The sequence below is a fragment of the Microcebus murinus genome, chromosome X, assembly GCF_040939455.1.
Source record: "Microcebus murinus isolate Inina chromosome X, M.murinus_Inina_mat1.0, whole genome shotgun sequence".
Classification (NCBI taxonomy): domain Eukaryota; kingdom Metazoa; phylum Chordata; class Mammalia; order Primates; family Cheirogaleidae; genus Microcebus; species Microcebus murinus.
This window is the reverse complement of record NC_134136.1, coordinates 123,756,760-123,777,135: the sequence shown is the minus strand read 5'-3', so window position 1 is coordinate 123,777,135 and position 20,376 is coordinate 123,756,760. Positions and strand designations below refer to the sequence as shown.

Here is a 20,376-nt window from a genome sequence, read left to right as displayed (position 1 = left end):
AACCACTGTCTAAGGAAAGAATGAATGAATAAATAAATAAATACGATCCCTTGTGGATCACATTTCTTCCCCTGTGTAACTATGGCATTATATATGGCTGAAAGAGATCAGGCATTCTCCTTATCTCCTAATACATTTTACAGTGGAGGGATTCTAGGGGTGACAGACACATAGACTCTCTCTCCAACCTGCACAGTGGGAATTTCAGTTTGTGCTGGGCTTATTATGACCCTAGCTTTCCACAGTCCTAATGGATATTGCTGCAGACAAGGAAAGAACCCAGGCCCCAAACCACACGGCATAGTTTTAATTAATTCCCTCCTGTGTCAGGACCCTCAGAAAAGATATGTTTGTGGCTATGGAGACCATACATCACAGATTTTCTGGGACAGCTGTGATTTCACATATTTTATCCTTTTGTCCCCATAAATATAATTGTCAAACCATATTCTACTTTTGGGTTCAGAAAATATTATTCCCATATGCATGGCCTAGGGACCCTGGGGAGCTAAAAGCAAATCTTTGTTTTCTTGAAATTGTAGGGGCCAGGCCAAAAGTTTGGCTCATAGAAAGGGCTAGAGAGTTGGAGTGAATCTAAACATTTGAGATCAGCAAGCTTCTCATTGCTTCTTTCTTTTCAAGTGTCTCAGTGATGCCTGTTACAGATCCTGGAACGTTACAAATAAGAGATTCTGAGTGCTGAAAGGGACTAAATGGGACCTCTGGCTGCCTTTTTACCTCCTTCTCCCATCCTCTGGAAGGACCACACAGGAGTAGCCCAGACAGAAGAGCCACTCCACAGAAGGCAATTCCACAACCTTCATTGACCCACCACTCAGTCTAATATTTATCTACTTTCCATGGCAGGAAGTTCTTCCTTCTTGCTAATATCAGTGCCTCTCATTGCAATTTCAGTTTCTTTTCCTTTTGTCTGCTTTGAGGACAGATGATCCTCACCTTCTAAGTTCTTTATGTACTTGGAAGTCATATTAAACCATCCTTCTTGGGCCCAGGTTTAACCATCCTTGGAGCTCCTTTATCCTTCCTGCTTGTATCTGACTTGCCAAACTTTTAATCATTTTGCCACAGGAAAGCAGCTTAGGCAGCCTCAGCTAACAGTACAGCAAAGCCTAAAGCTTTATGACTTGTGCTAATGGGCATGCTAAATGTTTAGTAGAGACTATTTTCAAGCACACAATTGTGAACTATTTAAAAGTGGACTGTACATGGAACCCATTTCCTCTCCTGGCTCCCCCAACCGGGCCTCTGCTTAGCAGCTGAAATGAGTTAGTGGCAATCAGTGCAGAGTAGGAATCCTGTGGTTTCTGCCCTCCTCTCCTGCTAGTTCTATGGCAGCTAGTCTCTTAAAATGAGTTTTCTCCCTAGTATAGCCGGTAAATGTGACTTTGGAATCAGTTGGACAAAGAGTCTAAGGAATCACTTTAGCCAAAGAGCAAGAAGTGCTGGTGCTGAAGTGCCACTGTAGGTTTTAGGAGAGGTTGGGGGGACAGAGGTGAATAGGGATTGATGAGAGAGTTTGGGCCCAGAATGTTTGCTATCCACAGAATAATTGCATCTCAGAGTGGTACGTGCCTTTTTTGCAAGTTTGCAGAGGACTTTTCTGGTCTATGTTTGTGTACTTGGCCTTTGTCCACTGTCCCAACTCTGAAAGTGATGCCAGCAATCTGTGGCAGGATCCCAGCTTCAGGGCCAGTTGGGTACCTAAAAGAGAGGAGAGTAACTTGCCACACAATGGATTTCCTTTGTCAGTTAGGTTATCGTCCTTCAAACAGATGGGTCCCTGAGTTGCTCCCGTGGTGTGGGAGGGCTGCTCTCTTAACTTGCCCTGCAGGGTGAATCCAGGGACCATGCCAGTCAAGGTGATTGAATCTAACTGATGGCACTGCAGAGGAAAGAGATAGGGCCAACTTTTATTTGTCCTGTTTTCTTCTGACTGTTGGCTCCTCTGTTTTAATCAAACCTTAAAAGATCTTCTCTTCATAAACACTAGCCAGGCAGTTTGTCTCAGCAAAGCTAAAGTAGCAGTTAATATGCCTGGCCATAAAGAAGAGAAAGAGACAGAGATTTAAAAAAAACATTTGGCATTTGTATGAAAGTGTCATTTAAGGCTTCATCACAGATATATTCAAGACTTAGGAACAGAAACTGTCTTGGGTTGGGGGTGGGGAGAGCAGTTTGATTGAAGCATTAGCTGCCTTGGCCCTGGGCCAAGGCAAATTGCCAGAGAACCATTAAACTCTATGTAATTCCATATAATTCACAGCACCCACAAGTAATCTGAATCAGATCTGACAAAACTTCACTATCACTTTTTGTCCATTAAGACTGAATGCACACTACAAATATTTCAACTTTTTTTTTTTTTTTTTTTTAGCTATAACATGGTGGCAATATTTTCCAAACCCCAAATCAGAAAACCTGGCTTGACAAATGATTTTTTTTGACTTGTGAATTTGTTTATATGACAATCCTCACAAAGGTATTAAATTAAATTAAATCACAAAGGTATAAAATGCTGAACCCCACTGAACAAATGGCCTTTAGGGAAGGAGCTATAGTCACATGAAACTGGGTTAGGGCAAAGTTTCATTCAGACTTTGGTAAGGGTTTCCCCCACTCAACACACACCTTTTTAGGGGTCTGAGGGAACTAGTTAACTAAGCACTAAATCAAATTATAATGTGGTTTATGCCCATCGTCTGGATTTGCTCTTAAATTTTTCAGGGATGATGAACTGAAAGGGCCTGTTGTAATGTCTGTACACAGGAAGGTGGAGTTGATGTTACTTTGAATTCCCAGATGCCAGAGGCAGTTAAATCTCCCAATGTCCATGAGCTGTGGCTTGTGTGTGTTTTAAATTGACTTCTTGAGGCTGAGAATGATAAAAACTAAGGAGAGTCATATCTGGATACAAAGTATTATTGCCATGCACCTAAGTTTCCTTAAAGGCTTCATTCCTCCCACCAAATTAAGAGTTTAACATTCACTTCTGGGCACCTCATGACAAATGGGGGATATTTAGTTCAAAGGATAATTATTCTGGAATATTCTGAGCCAATATTAATAATGATTTTTAAAAAGCTTTAAGTGTCTCTTTAGCAAGAAGTCTTTGTATTGCTAGTTAAAGAGCATGGATAACAATATACCTATGAGAATATAGGTATATATTTGTCACTACCGTGCAGAAGAAAATATTTTAATCTTAACAGATGCTCTATTTTGGGCAAGTCATGTAACATCTCTGAACATCAGTTATATGATCAACAAAGTGAAAATAACATTACTTGTCTAGAATCAGGCAAATGAATGGAATGGTATCCTGAGATCTCTTCTAATTCCAACAAATATTTATTGAGCAACTATTATGTGCTCAATACAGACATTTGTTTTCCTAGGTGCCAGTGATAGAGCTGTAAAAAGACATTGACTATCACCCCTCTATAATGTAAGTATCTTGACAGAAAGTAAATACATAGAAATAAACAAGACAATATAAAATGGTGATAAATTCTATGAAGAAAACAAAACAGGTAATGTGATGGAGGGTGATGGGGTTTGGGGTAGGGGAAGGAGAGGAAGAATCTACTTTATATCGGGGGTCAGAGAAGCCCTCTCTAAGGAGGCAAGATTTGAGCTGATGCCTGAATGATAAAAGGAGCTACATAAGGATCTAGAAAAAGAGTGTTCTCAACAGAGAGGACAGCAAGTGCAAAGGTCCTGAGGTAAGAATGGACTTGGCCTCTCTGAAGAACAGAAAGTTCAGTATGACTGCAATATATGTGTTTGCAAGGAGTGAGGGGTTGTAGAAAATGAGGTCAAAAAGGCATGACTGGCCACATCATGTATAGCTTCTGATCTGCTGCTGCTTACATTGTAAGAATCATTCCTTGGTCTGTCTGATTTAATTAGCGAATGTAAATGTCAGATGTTAATGACAAGGGTGCTTGAAGTTTGCCCACAGGAAACCCAGGGAGAGGGTGGGGGCGGGGAGGAACAGGAGAGAGGATGAGGTAGTGAAGGCAAGCTCAAATGCCTGGTTGGGGGAGAGAGGTGGGAGTGGAAGAGAGAATGTATATACATGGCAGGGGTGGTTAAAGAGGATTGGAGAAAGTTTGAAGGGAGGAGGAAAATCACTAGAGTGACCTGGGCTGTGAGGAACACTTTCAGTGCCAAGGTTTGTGGGGTCTGCTGTCAGAAGGAGTCATCCCTTTATAGGGGAAGGGGCAGGGTTCTACCCTTGTGTTTAAGGTTAGAGAAGTGAGAGTGAACAGGGACAGAAGCTAAAACTCTGGTTCTGTCTTTTCACCCAGTCTTAACCTAAAACAAATTTGATAACCAGAAAGAATGACTTCCGCACCACTTGCCCTTATTGATTCCCCAGGTCTTGAACTCAAATGCCCATCATTTCTTCTCTCTCAAGCTAATCCCAGCATTACAAAGGGAAATGAACTTTGATGTAAGAGTCCCTACCCACCACTAACACACATAGCAATTTGAGCACATTCTCTCTCTCTCTCTCTCTCTCTCTCTCTCTCTCTCTCTCTCTCTCTCTCTCTCTCTCTCTCTCTCTCTCTTTCTCTCTCTTTCTCTCTCTCTCAGTTGTGGAAACCCAGTTTTGTTTTATGTTATTTGGCATGTCTTGCTGAAGAGGAAAGAGGCGATGTGTCGTTTTTCAGTCGCTCTATGAACAGGACAGTAACTTGGAACAGACAGTGTGATATGGCTCACTTGTTCCCAGATTTGCAGCACTATGTGAAAGCAGCAGCAAGTGTGCTGGTTGAATTAAAAGTAGGATATATCCTAGGGTCAGTAAAGGATATTATTGTTATTGTCTTTGCAACATACATGTATGCCTTGGTAGGTTATTTGGGAGCTATTTGCTTTGGTAGCAGTTATTCAGAGGGATGGGAGAAATTAAATGCCTCTTTTCCCCTTCTTCATCTCCCATTGGTCAGAGGGCATAGTAAAGGCCAGAGATTAAAATCACTGCTGGGTAAAGGGGGCCTGGGTAGGGACAAACAATGTTCTGAGAGTGGCATGCAGGCCCCCAGCTCTGGAAAATAGAAATCAAGCCCCCTCTCCTTCTGTCCACATCTGGTGGAGGGCACACAGGCTCCTACTAAGATGGACAAGTGCTTTCCAGGCAGCCAAATAGGCTAGTAGTTTCCAGCAGCAGCAGCAGCCTTATGTCCCTCCCTTGAAGGATGTTTAGTCCCTTCGTCCTTTTCCAGTCAGAAATGACTAATGTTGGGTATGTGCACTCTTTAGAAACTGTCTTTGGCTTTTTGCATAATGGGTTATAAATAAATGGCTTCAGGGAGCCAGCAGTGAGTTATTGAGTGAACCTGGCTTCAGGATGGTTCAGATTCCAGATAGTTAATCACATCCTTTTTGGCTGCAAGGCTGTATCTAACTCATTCACATTCAGCTGGCATTTTTGGTCAACTTGAAGAATAGTTTTCACATCAACAATTGGTTGATACTAGAGAAATAAAGATTATATTAATCCAGGTAGAATTGCTTCCATCTCTCTCTGATAATCTGATAGAATTTAACACACATTCTTATTTTAATTTTGGCATTTCTTACAAGTATTAATGCTCAGTTCATAAATGCCAATGAGTTGGTATGTCTTCTTTTCAGTGTTTTTATGTTAGGTGGGATGTAGGCTCTCATGCTAGACTTACACACAGTGTTCTCTTTATGATGGAAGGCATTATGGACTTTTGGGGTTGTTCCAGACTGTTTTAATCCTATCACAAGGGAGCATATAGTGAACTCTTGTTGCTGACAATTGGTTCTAGAAGCCAGGAGCAAATCTTCTTCTAGCACTCTACCATAGCCTTTCCTCCAGTTTCTTCCACCTTGTTCCTCCCCGAATTCTCTCTATCACATCAGCTTTACCAGGTTCTGTGATCATTTGTATTGCTGGAAGTCATATCTTATTAGACAGCCAAGAAGCATAGGCAATCCAATAAGGGGGTAGTAATGGTGCTTAAAGAAAAGCTAGTTGCCTGTGTGACAATGGCCTGATGAGGTTAGACTTCTAGAAGTGGGTGTCAGGAACTCTGGGGACCATAAGAAAGAGACATATGTGAGATTGCCAAGAAGAGTAGCAGTAGATGGCTCCAACATTGGGTGAGGGATTGATTCCATTTTTATGATATGTCAAGATAGAAATTGGTTGGAGATTAAAATTTTTTTCCACCTTTACCAGTTGGCAGGTAAAGAAAATGAAGAGTTGGTCTTCATTTTCATTTTCCACTGAAATCACCTACCTTATGGGGAGCAGGGTAGATGAATACTATCTCAAAGCAGAGAGGAACAATGGGCAAGTTCATAGATTATAACTCTATTGCAAAGGCTTACCTTTTAAGAGAAATGTTTTGTCTTAAATAAAACTATGAGTATGTGAAAATAATGCCTAAGAAGCATTCATCCCCACCTCAGAAATATAAGCTGCATAGTCTAGAGGTGTTTATTCTTTTGATTCTTACTTAAATTAGAGAATAAATTACATACAGTAACATGCACAAATCTCAATGAATTTTAGATATTTATATTCTCATATAAACAGGAACCAAATGAATATGTAAAACATTTCCAGAACTCCCAGAAAATTACACTCACATGCTTTTATAGTCAGTGCATCCTCTCCAGAGTTAACCATTATTCAGAGTTATCACCATAAATTACTTTTGTCTGTTCTTGACCGTCATAGAAAAAGGATCATACAGTATGTATTGTTTTAGTCTTGTCTCATTCCCTCAACATAATATTTTTGAGATTCACCCATTTTACTGCATGGATCTAGTATTCCATTTGTGTATGCATCTGGTTTGATGGACATTTGGGTTGTCCCTAGTTTTTGTCTATTATGAACAAAGCTGCTATGAACAATAAAATCATTTTATGGACACATGCACTTCTTTCTCTTGAGTATGCCTAGGTGTGCAATTGCTGAATCTGAGATTAGCTATACAGATTTACAAAGTGATTTACAATTTTACACACCTGCAAGCAATATGGAGAATTCAAACTGCTGTACATTCTTGCCAATATATGGTATTTTCATTCTTTTTAATTTTAGGAATTCTGACAGATATATAGTGAAATTTTACTGTGATTTTAAATTGTATTTCCTTGATGAAAAATTATATTGAGCACCTTTCATATATTTATTGGGTATTTGGCTATCTTCTTTAGGTGAAGTGTTTATTCAAGTCTTTTGCCAATTGTTAATTAGCTGTTTGTCTTTTTCTTTTTTTTTTTTTTATTTTGGCATATTATGGGGGTACAGATTTTAAGGTTTCAATAAATGCCCATTTCCCCCCCTCCCCCCAAAACTCTGAGTCTCCATCATGACCATCCCCAAGATGGTGTATATCTCACTCATTATGTATGTATATACCCGCCCCCCTCCCACTTCCCACCTCCCCAATACCCTATTACTGTAGCACCTATTTGTCCACTTAGGTGCTGCTCAGTTAATATCCATTTGCTGGAGAATATATCTGGTGCTTGTTTTTCCATTCTTGGGATACTTCACTTAGTAGTATGGGTTCCAGCTCTAACCATGAAAATATAAGATGTGCTATATCACCATTGTTTCTTAGATCTGAATAGTCCTCCATGGTATACATATACCACATTTTATTAATCCATTCTTGGATTGATGGGCACTTGGGCTGTTTCCACAGCCTTGCAATTATGAATTGTGCTGCTATAAACATTCGAGTGCAGGTGTCTTTTTTGTAGAGTGTCACTGGATCATTTGGGTAGATGCCCAGCAATGGGATTGCTGGATCAAATGGTAGATTCACTTGTATCGCTTTAAGGTATCTCCATATTGCTTCCCACAGAGGTTGAACTAGTTTGCAGTCCAACCAGCAGTGTAGGAGTGTTCCTCTCTCTCTGCAACCACGCCAGCATTTATTGTTTGCAGATTTTTTGATAAAGGCCATTCTCACTGGGGTTAAGTGATATCTCATTGTGGTTTTGATTTGCATTTCCCTGATGATTAGAGATGTTGAGCATTTCTTCATATGTTTGTTGGCCATTCTTCTGTCTTCTTTAGAAAAATTTCTGTTCAAGTCCTTTGCCCACTTTTTAATGGGGTTATTTGATTTTTTCTTCCTAATTTTCGTGAGTTCTAAGTATATTCTAGTTATCAGTCCCTTATCGGATGCATAGGATGCAAAAATTGTCTCCCATTCTGTAGGTTGTCTGTTTACTTTCATGACTATTCCTTTGGCTGTGCAGAAGCTTTGTAGTTTGATCATGTCCCATTTATTTATTTTTGCTGCTGCTGTGATTGCCTTTGGGGACTTCTTCATAAACTCTTTGCCCAGGCCGATGTCTAGGAGAGTGTTTCCAACTTTTTCCTCTAGAGTTCTAATAGTTTCATATCTTAGGTTTAAGTCTGTTATCCAGCGTGAGTTGGTTTTTGTGAGAGGTGAAAGGTGTGGGTTCTGTTTTAGCCTTCTACAGGTGGCTATCCAGTTTTCCCAGCACCATTTATTGAAGAGAGATTCTTTTCCCCAGCGTATGTTTTTGTCTGCTTTGTCAAAGATGAGATGGCTATATGAGGATGGTTTTATATCAGGATTCTCACATCTGTTCCACTGGTCAATATTCCTGTTTTTGTGCCAATACCATATTGTTTTAATTACTACAGCTTTGTAGTATAGTTTGATATCTGGCATATTAATGCCTCCCATTTTGTTTTTGTTGCCTAGAATTGCTCTTGATATTCGGGGTCTTCTTTGGTTCCATACGAAGCGTAAAATTATTTTTTCTATATCAGTGAAGAATGCTGATGGGATTTTAATAGGTATTGCATTGAATCTGTAGATCAGTTTGGGTAGTATAGACATTTTGATGATATTGAGCCTGCCGATCCACGAGCATGGTATGGATTTCCATCTGTTTACATCCTCTGCTATTTCCATCCTCAGTGTTTCATACTTCTCCCTGTAGAGGTCTTTTACTTCTTTGGTTAAATATATTCCTAGGTACTTTAATTTATTTGTTGCTACTGTGAAGGGAATTGAGTCTTTGATTTGGTTCTCAATTAGATTGTTGTTGGCGTATATGAATGCCTCTGATTTCTGTGTATTGATTTTGTATCCTGAGACTTTACTAAATTCATTGATCAGTTCCAGGAGTTTCTTGGTTGAATCCTTGGGGTTTTCTAGATACAATATCATATCATCAGCAAACAGTGAAAGTTTGATCTCTTCTGCCCCTATTTGGATACCTTTGATTCCATTTTCCTGTCTGATTGCTGTAGCCAAGACTTCCAGCACTATGTTGAACAGAAGTGGAGATAGTGGGCAGCCTTGTCTGGTTCCAGTTCTAAGTGGGAATGATTTCAATCTTTCCCCATTCAGTATGATGTTGGCTATGGATCTGTCATATATGGCTTGTATCATTTTTAGGTATGTCCCTTCTATGCCTATTTTGTTAAGTGTTCGTATCATGAAAGGGTGTGGAATTTTGTCAAAAGCTTTTTCTGCATCTATTGAAAGAATCATGTGGTCTTTGTTTTTGCTTCTGTTTATGTGGTGAATTGCATTTATAGATTTACGTATGTTGAACCATCCCTGCATCCCTGGGATGAAGCCCACTTGGTCGTGGTGGATTATTTTTTTGATAAGTGTCTGGATTCGGTTAGCTAAGATTTTGTTGAAAATTTTTGCATCTATATTCATTAGGGATATTGGTCTGTAGTTTTCTTTTTTTGTTGCATCCTTTCCTGGTTTTGGTATCAGAGTAATATTCGCTTCATAAAAGGTGTCGGGGAGGTTTCCGTTCTTCTCGATATTGTGGAATAGTTTCTGCAAGATAGGTACTAGTTCTTCTTTGTAAGTATGGTAAAATTCAGGTGTGAAGCCATCTGGACCGAGACTTTTCTTTTTAGGGAGATTTTTAATTGCTCTTTCTATTTCAGCTGTTGAGATTGTTCTGTTCAGGGAATCTATTTCTTCCTGGTTGAGCCTAGGGAGGCTGTGTGTTTCTAGAAATTTGTCCATTTCCTCCACATTTTCCAGTTTCTGTGCATAAAGATTTTTGTAGTATTCATAAATTGTATCTTGTATCTCTTTGGGATCAGTTGTGATATCTCTTTTTTTATTCCTGATGGAGCTTATTAGAGATTTCTCTTTTCTGCTTTTCGTTAGCTTAGCCAATGGTGTGTCAATTTTGTTTATTTTTTCAAAGAACCAACTTTTTGTTTTATTAATCTCCTGAATAGCTTTCCTGTTTTCAATTTCGTTAAGTTCTGATTTGATCTTGTTGATTTGACTTCTTCTGCTGGGTTTGGGGTTGGTCTGTTCTTCTTTTTCCAGCTCTTTGAGTCGTTTCATTAGATTGTCTATTTGTGATCTTCTTGTCTTTTGGTTATAGGCATTTATGGAGATAAACTTTCCTCTCAGAACTGCTTTAGCTGTGTCCCAGAGGAGTTGATAACTTGTCTCTCCATTGTCGTTTTCTTCATAGAACTTTTTTATTTCCGTCTTGATTTCTTCATTTACGAAGTAATCATTTAGTAGGAGGTTGTTTAATTTCCACGTTTTTGTATAGAAATGTGAGTTTCTGTTAGGGTTGATTTCTAGTTTTATTCCACTGTGATCTGAGAAGGTACATGGTATGATTTCTATTTTTTTAAATTTCTTGAGATTTTCTTTGTGTCCTAGGATATGGTCAATCTTAGAGAATGTCCCGTGAGCTGATGAGAAGAACGTATATTCAGTGGATTTTGGGTAGAATGTTCTGTAGATGTCTGTCAGACCCAATAGTTCTAGAGTTTTGTTTAAGTCCATTATTTCTTTATTAATTTTCTGTTTGGAGGATCTGTCTCGTGCCGTCAGTGGGGTGTTGAAATCTCTGGCGATTATGGAGTTGCTATTAATCCATTTGCTTAGCTCCAGTAAGGTTTGCTTTATGAATCTGGGTGCACCTAAGTTGGGTGCATATATATTTAAAATTGTTATCTCTTCTTGTTGGACTGTGCCCTTCACCATTATATAATGACCCTCTTTGTCTTTTACTGCTTTTGTTGGTTTAAAAACTAAATCGTCTGAAATTAGAACTGCCACACCAGCCTTCTTTTGGCTTCTATTTGCTTGGAATATTGATCTCCACCCTTTTATTTTTAGTCTATATGCATCCTTGCAGGTTAGATGTGTTTCCTGAAGACAGCACAGACTTGGCCTGTATTTTCTTATCCATTCAGCCAGCCTATGTCTCTTGAGTGGAGAGTTTAAGCCATTTACATTTATTGAGAGAACTGATAGGTAAGGTAGATTACTGATCATTCTGTTGGGTTGGATGTTGTTGCTATGATTTCTGTGTTGAGCCATTGTAATATCTGGCCTTTAATATCTTTGGGTTTTGGTTGTTTTTATATTCGTGGGTTATTATTATGATGTTCCGTGCATAACGCTGTTTTAAGTACTTCTTGTAGGGCTGGTCTTGTCTTGGTGAATTCTCTGAGCCTTTGCTTGTCTGAGAATGTTTTTATTTCTCCTTCATATACGAAGCTTAGTTTTGCAGGGAGTAATATTCTAGGCTGGGCATTGTTTTGTTTCAAAAGAGTGAGAATGGAGCCCCAGCCTCTCCTTGCTTCTAAAGTCTCATTAGAGAAGTCTGATGTTATTTGAATTGGCTTTCCCTTGTATGTTACTTGCTTCTTTTGTCTTACAGCTCTTAGAAGGGCCTCTTTACTTGATACTTTGGTCAGTCTGATGACTGCATGTTGTGACGTCTTCCTGTTTGCGTTGAATCTCCCAGGGGTCCTCTGAGCTTCTTGAACTTGTATATCAACATTTTGAGCAAGGCCTGGGAAATTTTTCTCTATTATATCTTCAAACAGCTTGTCCAACCCTTGAGTGTTGTCTTCTTCCCCTTCTGGTAACCCTATGACCCTCACATTAGGTTTCTTCACATAATCCCACAGCTCTTGTAGGCTTTGTTCTTTTCTCTTGTTTCTCTGCTCTATTTGTGTGACTGATTTATTTAATTGGAGGGTGTTATCTTCAAGCTCTGAGATTCTTTCTTCTGTTTCATCTACCCTGTTCTTGAGACTTTCCACTGTATTTTGTAGTTCCTTGAATTGATTCTTCATTTCCAGGTGTTCGGTTACACTTTTCTTCAATGTGTCTATTTCTTTTCTCATATCCTGGAGACTTTTTGTGGTTTCTTGATGTTGGTTATTGAGTTGTTGTTGCAGCTGGGTGAGTGTTCTTATGTTCCACATACGAAATTCCTCTTCTGTCATATTGGTTGCCTGATTTTTGTTGGTGTCCGTTTCTAGGGGGCTGGTGCTCTTTTTTGTGGGTGTGTTTTCCGTTTCGTTCTTCATATTTCCTGAGTTCTTTCGCTGATTTCTTCCCATGTCGATCAGTTGTTGTTTCTTTCCTTAGGTTATTGTTTGGGTATTCACACACCTTGTTTAGTTTCTGAGGCGTTAGGTGGTGCCTGTGGGTGAAATTGGACCACTCCCTGTATATTGATTCAGAGGGTGCTGTGGAAAGGCTGTGCAAGATGCCGTCCCTGTCAGTAGGTGGCGTTTGCTTGGAGGAACAGGCTATGGTGTTGATTTTGAGTCCTGTTATCAGCTCTCGTTCTGGGCTGAGCTGGGTTGGGTAAGCCTGCCTTCAGGCCGTTAGCAGGGTCAAAGTTCTGTTCTCTGCTTCCAGGGAAAGCTGTCAGGGTGGGGCTGGAATGGTCCTGCTCAGCGAGAGATTCTGGGTGTGGGGGTGGGGCTGTCTGAGACCCGCAGTCTGCAGCAGGCCTCGCTTCTTTCCACCCTCCCCAACTCCGCAGCTACTCCTGGGCCTCTGCCAGCAGGCCAGACCACAAGCCACCAGGCCTCCCCGGACTGTGATGCCGGCGGGGAGGTTCCCTGCACAGGAATGCCACCTGGGTTGGGCGCACGGCCTCCTCCTGGGAGGATGGTTGCCCTCTAGGAGGCCGATCCGCCCCTGCTGGCACACATACCTCATTAGGCTGTTTACGTATAACCCTTCTGTGCCCCGGGCAATGCTAGCCCTCGGTGCAGGGGATCTGGTCTGCAGGTCCGACCTCTGGGTCCCAGAGTTCAAGCTGTATTCCCACCAGGGAGAGGATTTCCGGTCCTAATTCACCCACAGGGAGCCCGAGCTGGGTCTATGTCTCTCAGCCTCTGAGTCGGCACCGTTTTCCTGGGAACACGGTGCCAACAGCACCTGGGAGGGCGGGAGGGGTCTCAAATGGGAGGGTCCCGTTCCCTGGAGGTGCCTCCGGCGGGTGGCTGTATTGTCTCTCTGGGCAGCCGCGGGTAGGGTCGGCGTAGTGGAGGAGGAGGCAATATGGTGCCTGCCAGGCGGCTTGGGTCCGTGCACACGGAGGTGCCCGGAGGCAGTTGGGAACTTGGTGCCACGTCTGCTACAGGCTCACCGTTGGCAGGCGGCGGCAGTCTCTGGGCTGGTGTCCGCAGGTCTCTCCACCAGCTGGGGAGCCCACCAGCAATCCCGAATGCAGGGGAGGGGAAACAGCAAATCCACCTACCCTTGCCGCTGGTCTCCGGGCTGCTCCGGTGGTCTCATCCTCCAGTTCTCCTCTGCAGCCTCCTCCCGTGGAGTCTCCCGGGGTCTCAGGTACCCCTCCTTCCGGCCCTTGTCCGCTGTATGCTCGTCTTCTTGCTTCTTTCCTCTAGTTTCTGCTAGAATCTGTCTTTTCTGCAGAGACCCTCTGTCTGGCAGTGTTATTCGTCCGCCATCTTGCTCCGCCCTCCTGTTTGTCTTTTTCTTATCGATTTGTAGTTCTTTTACCATTCTGGATATAAATCCTTTGTAAATTATATGTGTATATGAATATTTTTCCCAGCATGTGGCTTATCTTCACTTTTTTAATGACACCTTTAATTAAGATTTTTCAATTTTGATGAATTCTAATATATCAGTCTTTCTTTCATGATTTCTGCTTTTTGCATCCTGCCCAAAAAATCTTTGCCCACATCAAGGTTGCAAAGATGTGCTCTATGTTTATCTCTAAAAGTATTATGGTTTTAGCTTTCTCACTTAGGTCTGTGATCTAGCCAAGTTTTTTAGTAAAAAGCTACATCAATGAAAATCTTTGAGCATGTGTCCCCAATAAACATTATTTTATTTACAGATGATATAATTTGCTATCACCAATATTAAATATTAATAAAGCTTGATTTTTATAGTTTTAGGTAAACATAGCTATAAACAGAAGTTCCAGTGGATCAACTTGTTTACGGGCTAGGGTATATGTACTCCATCCATTCTGGACACTATTGTTCTAAACCAACAAAGACTAACATTTATGACAAATATAACGTTAATGTCAGCAGAAGACTTCAATATAAACAAACAGCTATAGCTGACAAAGTAAACGGGACCCCAGTGTGCATATCAGCTAGCAATGTAAGAAACCCAGAGTTTACTCTTGTATGTGGTCGTGTTTGTCTCCCCTTACCTGGCTTAGAGTGACAGCAGGATGATCCGACTTGGTAGGAGCAAAGACAAACTCTCCTTTGCTTGCTGACATAGGGGACAGTGCTTTGACTATCTTCCCCTGTCCTCATCATGAAATTCCTAGAGCTGAGCTTGGCACTGGGCTGAATGAGTTTTTGGCACAGATGCTTAGAATTTGACTTGAGCTAATCCCCAGGGAAATTTAATGATTTGAAGTTTAGAGGGCCTTTGTTGTGAGGATTAGTAATAAACTAGATGGTGATCAAGCAGCTGGAGAGGAAGAAGCTATCTGTAGGGATGGGTCACGCTGTAGGGTACAACATAATTCTGATGTCTCGAAGTCAGGGGAGCCCTTAGGCCTGATCCACAGAGCTTTACATGCTGGGGAAGCTCCTTGTAGAATCTTGGTGTCTGTTTCTTAGCTGGCAGAGGGAAAGAATAGCTTCTCATTTGGTATCCACCTCCTCACACTATCTACCTACAGGGATTACTCCTTTGAACCAGACTCACTTGTATCTTTAATTGGCTGTTGTTTTTAAATTCTTATTTATTTAAGAGATAGGTTTTTGTTGTCTGTTTTGTCTTTCAGAAAGCTGAGGTAAAGTAGGGAAGATGAGTTTCTTATTTTTTTAATCTAGACTACTTTGAAAATTTGAGAGACATTTTTAAGGGAAGAAGTTGCTGAGACAGACAAGTTAGGACAGTCAGTGTCTTCAACCTGGAATGAGAGTGTTGAAAACCATGGCAATAAGATTGCAGAGGTTTAAAAACCTGTATCTCCCATGTCCAGGGCACCCTGATTAATGTCTCCTAGTATGATGAGATTCTAAGATATACCAACAGGGGAAAAGAGGGCAGATCAGGAACAGATAGCCCCCAACCTATGGTTTGCTCAAGATTTCCAACTAAGTTTCAGAACAAGTAAGAACTTTATCCATTCTTTGATGATCCTGATCCCTAATAGTTAAACTTCCAAAGCCAGCTTATCTCTATCTCTACATTTTATCTCTATTGATTTCCCAGAAAAGGCCAAATTGCTGAACAGGTGTTTGGTGTGTTGCTAAAGACCTGAAAATCTTTCAAAGGTGCCAAAATGACATTCAGAGGATATAGTCTTTTTTAAAGCAATTACTGGTTCAGCCTCGTGGAAAGCAATATGGAGATACCTTAAAGTGATACAAGTAGATCTACCATTTGATCCATCAATTCTTCTACTGGGCATCTACCCAAAAGATCAAATGACACTCTACAAATGGGACACCTGCACTCGAATGTTTATAGCAGCACAGTTCACAGTTGCAAAGGTGTGGAAACAACCCAGGTGCCCATCAATACATGAGTGGATTAATAAAATGTGGTATATGTATATCATGGAGTACTGTTCAGCTTTAAGAAACAATGGTGATATAGCACCTCTTGTATTTTCCTGGATACAGCTGGAACCCATTCTACTAAGTGGAGCATCTCAAGAATGGAAAAACCAGCACCACATGTACTCACCAGCAAATTGGTATTAACAGATCAACACTTAAGTGGACATATAGGAATAGCATTTATCGGGTGTCAGGCAGGTGGGCATGGGCAATAGAGATAACCTTAACATTTGTACCCCCATAATATGCTGAAATAAAAAAAATAAAAAATAAAGCAATTGGACTGCTGCATTCTGAGTGGACCTTTCCTGTCTATTTGCAATAAAAAAGGATACACGAATTTAAACAATTATGTTGTTTGCCTTCTTAGACTATGGACTAGCTTTTGGAGGTAAGGGTATGGGATATTGATTTGGCCAGAAATGCTCAAAACTGACCAAGAAAGTTTCAGCTGACGCCCACTTTTTTCCAATAAATTTCTTGTAGCAAGCAGAGGTATTCAAAATCATGTCATTGATTTTTTTTTTTTTTTGGATTTTTTTTTAATTTTTTTTTATTTTGGCATATTATGGGGGTACAGATTTTAAGGTTTCAATAAATGCCCATTTCCCCCCTCCCCCCAAAAGTCTGAGTCTCCATCATGACCATCCCCCAGATGGTGCACATCTCACTCATTATGTATGTAACAGCAATACCATTCAATACCTGTCAGTTATTGTTGCAGATGGTGTTTCTCCTCCTGAATGCATTTAAAAATATAAACCAGATTTAGTAATTCTTTCTTTTACTTTTTCATCTCCTAATTTTATTCAAAAGACCCAAACAAGTATTTGCTAGTATCTGACTAAATAAAAGCTTCTAGAAAGCTGGTAAGTGCTGTTAAGTCAATTTTTCTTTGCCTTTTCTCTCAAAGGGCCAACTTGTCCCTTTGTTGGCAGCTATCAGAGCACTTCATGCTTCATCAAGGATCCATCAAAAATTTCCAAACCACCAGATCATTAGCATAAAACGGGGCTTCAGGAATCTGTTTCTCTCAGTGTCCTGACTGAGCCTTACTAAGTGTTCCAACCTTGGTGGACCACTGAAACAATGGATAAAGACTGAGAGGAATTGAGAAATGGATGTTAATTAGTAAGTTCTGAAGGAGTGAAACATGGGTGAAGGCAAAGTACAATAGGGCGAAAAGCCTGGATTATCCGTGTCAGCAGAAGGATAATGCATGACTTTGCTAACTCTTCACAGGTCACTGAATGTCAGAGCTGAAAGGGCCCAGAGCTGTCAGAGCCCCAAGAGATCATCTACTCAGGCCCCCTTACACATTTTACCAGTAAGGGTAAGAGAGGCCACAAGAAGGGAAAATGACTTGTCCAAGGTCAATCAGCTTTTTCCAGCTTTCCAGACACCAGCTGGCTTTTGGTCATATGATATGACCTCTTATGCAATCAATTTCCAATTACTTGGGCCACTCACTGCTAGCCTAGTGATCACTTGGATAATCCAAAATGACACATAAGGTAACCATCGTTTACACTGGGCTTTGTGATGTATGTTTATACCAACATTCCAATGCATCTGGGTCTAATCTGAAAATTCACAACACTTCAAATGAAGTATGAAAGCCACCCTGAAGATCTGATTCAGGAAAAGCTGGAAAGTTGACCAGCTTTACTGAATGGACAACATCATGAAATGTTATACAGCCTCTCGAGCAGGGTATGTTAATTTCAACAAGTTTGTTGATTCACACCTTTCCTGGGCCCCAGCCAGAGTTATGAGTGGGGTGGTGGGGAGGGGAAAACAAAACCTTTTATATTAATAGAAGAATATATATATATATATATATATATATATATATATATATATATATTCCTTTCCCACTCCCTCCCTCTCTCCCTCTCTCCCATTTATTCTTCCATCCTTCCTTTTCTTTTACTTTCCTTGATAGAAACATGAACATCTGTTTTTGTCTTCCATATAAACAAATGTGTGGTTGAGCAATTGACCCGGAGAACTGGCTGTCAGAAGGCTAAACAATAAATAGAAGACATGCTGGATCTCAGGAATGTAGAAGTAGAGGAGGGAGGAGAAAGACTAGTGAGCAATAATAAAAATGGACCAGAAAGTCTGGAGGAGTAAGAAGTCTGTTGCACAGCTCAGTAAATACCCTGGGTCTGGAAAAGGGTAAGTTTAGGGTATAGTCTACTCCAAGGGATCTGCAACCAAATGTAGCCTCATTTCCTGATTTAGATCTATGTGGATTTTGAGACTGTGCTGGGTACCAAGTATTTGCTGGTTTCTTGTCTGAGCATCCTCACACTTGTACTAAAGTGACATTATCACACTTAATGTATCTTTCCTGAGGAGGATTCTGGTGGCAAGAAGGGACATAGAATAAAAAATGGGGCATGACCAGTTGCCCTGATGCTGTAGTCCAAGAAAGAGTCTTTGCAAAGACTCAGATAGTGGCAGCTGCAGTGGCAGTCGAGAATGCAAAATGTCTGAGCTTTTGCTACAGCAATAATTAAGCATTTTAGTTTAAAAGATCCCCCTCTTTCATCTTCTGGCCTAGAGTAAACAGAGATCTTGCTGATGTAACAGAGTGCTTAATTAACTGAACGTGGTACTTAATATCAATACATTTTGAAAGGAAGACTTGCTATGGGTAACAGTAATATGGATAATTGAGTTGTATGAATTTTTAAAAAATGAGTAGAGTGAATTAAGACTAATGTACATCAACATGGAGAATCTATTAGCATTCATTAGTTAGACTCCTGTTTGTGGCTTTTCATTAGCCTCAGGAAACCTTTTCAAATGGCTGATCTGTGTTGAAAGTTCTGCCTGATGCTGAGGACCTTCTATGTATGCCAAAGGAATGAGTCATTCAAACAGAACTTCTAAAATTTAAGTACAGCACTTTGCTTTTTTTTTCTTCTTACTTTTTTTTTTCCCTTTGGCAGCAGGCAGCCATGACTGTGAAGTAATAATGATAATGACAATGGAAATACAAGTGTAATCCTAATTAATTTGCTGACAGTTGTTCCCCATTTGCCAATATTGGCTTGTTTTGTCTAGAGTAGTGGCCTAGGTACCAGAACAAAGACACACACACACACACACACACACACACACACACACACATATGCTTTTTTTCAGTGTCACTTGGCTAACCTATGATTTGCCAGACAAAGATTAATTAAAAAAAAAAAACTACTGGGTTAGCAGCAATAAATTTAATAACAGTCTGTGGTTTAACTAAGAAGTTTAATTTATTTGATAGGGTTTTTAAAATTCTGAATTAATATTTTTCTCTGCACCCAGGAGGTCTCATCTGCCAAATTGCACATAAGCTGGCCAACCTAAAGCTCAGCAATATTCTAACTTCTGTGGCGTGGGGATAGACTGAGGGATGCTATAAAAGACTGAGAAAGATGGGAATAAGAGTAGAAGTAAATATAAGAACACCTTCAACACAGACCACCCATTGGTTGCCCCATTTAAAATTTACTGTCCCTTAAGGACTCTATAATTTAATCACCCTTATCTCCCTTGCCCTCCCTCCAAAAGAAAAAAAAAAAAAAAAACAGAAAAAAACCACCTCCTGACTACATCAGTGGGTTGAACACATTTTTTTAACCTAACCATCACATGGGGACACATAAACTTTATGTGTAACCTGCCCTCAAGACTAGGAGGTAAGAGTTTTGTTCATTTCTATATCTCTACAGTCGTCCTCAAACTATGGCCTGCGGGCCACATGCAGGCCGCCTAGCACATTTACCCGGCCCTCCGGGTGTTTTTGCCACCGCTGCCTGTCCTGCTTAGCAGTCAACTCATTCTGGACCCACAGCGCGCACTCTCCAATGGTCTGAGGGACAGTGAACTGGCCCCCTGTTTAAAAAGTTTGAGAACCCCTGCTCTAGCATGTAGCATGTTGTCCTGTACATAATAGAATTTAACCAAACACTTAAGGAATGATTCATGGATGGATGAAATAACTCCTATCACCATGGATGGAATTGATGTTCCAATAGATAGAACTAATCTTTGTGGTGAAAGTAATGTTAAATGTAAAATTAGCCATAAGCAAGGAAAGTTAGAGATATATTGCTTTGCTTTGTTTTTGTCTACTCCAGTAGCTATTATTTCTGCCTTTGCTTTCAATGCATTGCAGCCTGACAACCTTCTTGCCCAGATTGCTCTGGTCAGTGGAAATTCTATAGGCTATGCTGGAATAATAAATACCCATATTTCTAGCTTTTGCTGAATGCCCACTATAAGCCAGACACTGGAAGCACTGTACTAGGTATTTGTTGAAGAGACGTAGATAAATGAACAGCTACTTTGCTTGTACCTAATTTGTATCTTTTTTTATTTTTATTTTTTTAAAATTTTTTAAACATATGTATTTTTTTTATTCCAGCATATTATGAGGGTATAAATGTTTAGGTTACATATACTGCCTTTGTCCAGCTCGAGTCAGAGCTACAAATGTGTCC

At 40.4% G+C, this 20,376-nt stretch overlaps 1 protein-coding gene across 2 annotated transcripts in view; it reads left to right on the top strand.

Moving 5' to 3' along the window:
• SHROOM4 (shroom family member 4) overlaps positions 1 to 20,376 on the top strand; it is a 274,200-nt gene that overhangs the window by 129,490 nt on the left and 124,334 nt on the right. The gene's annotated exons all lie outside the window — the stretch shown is intronic.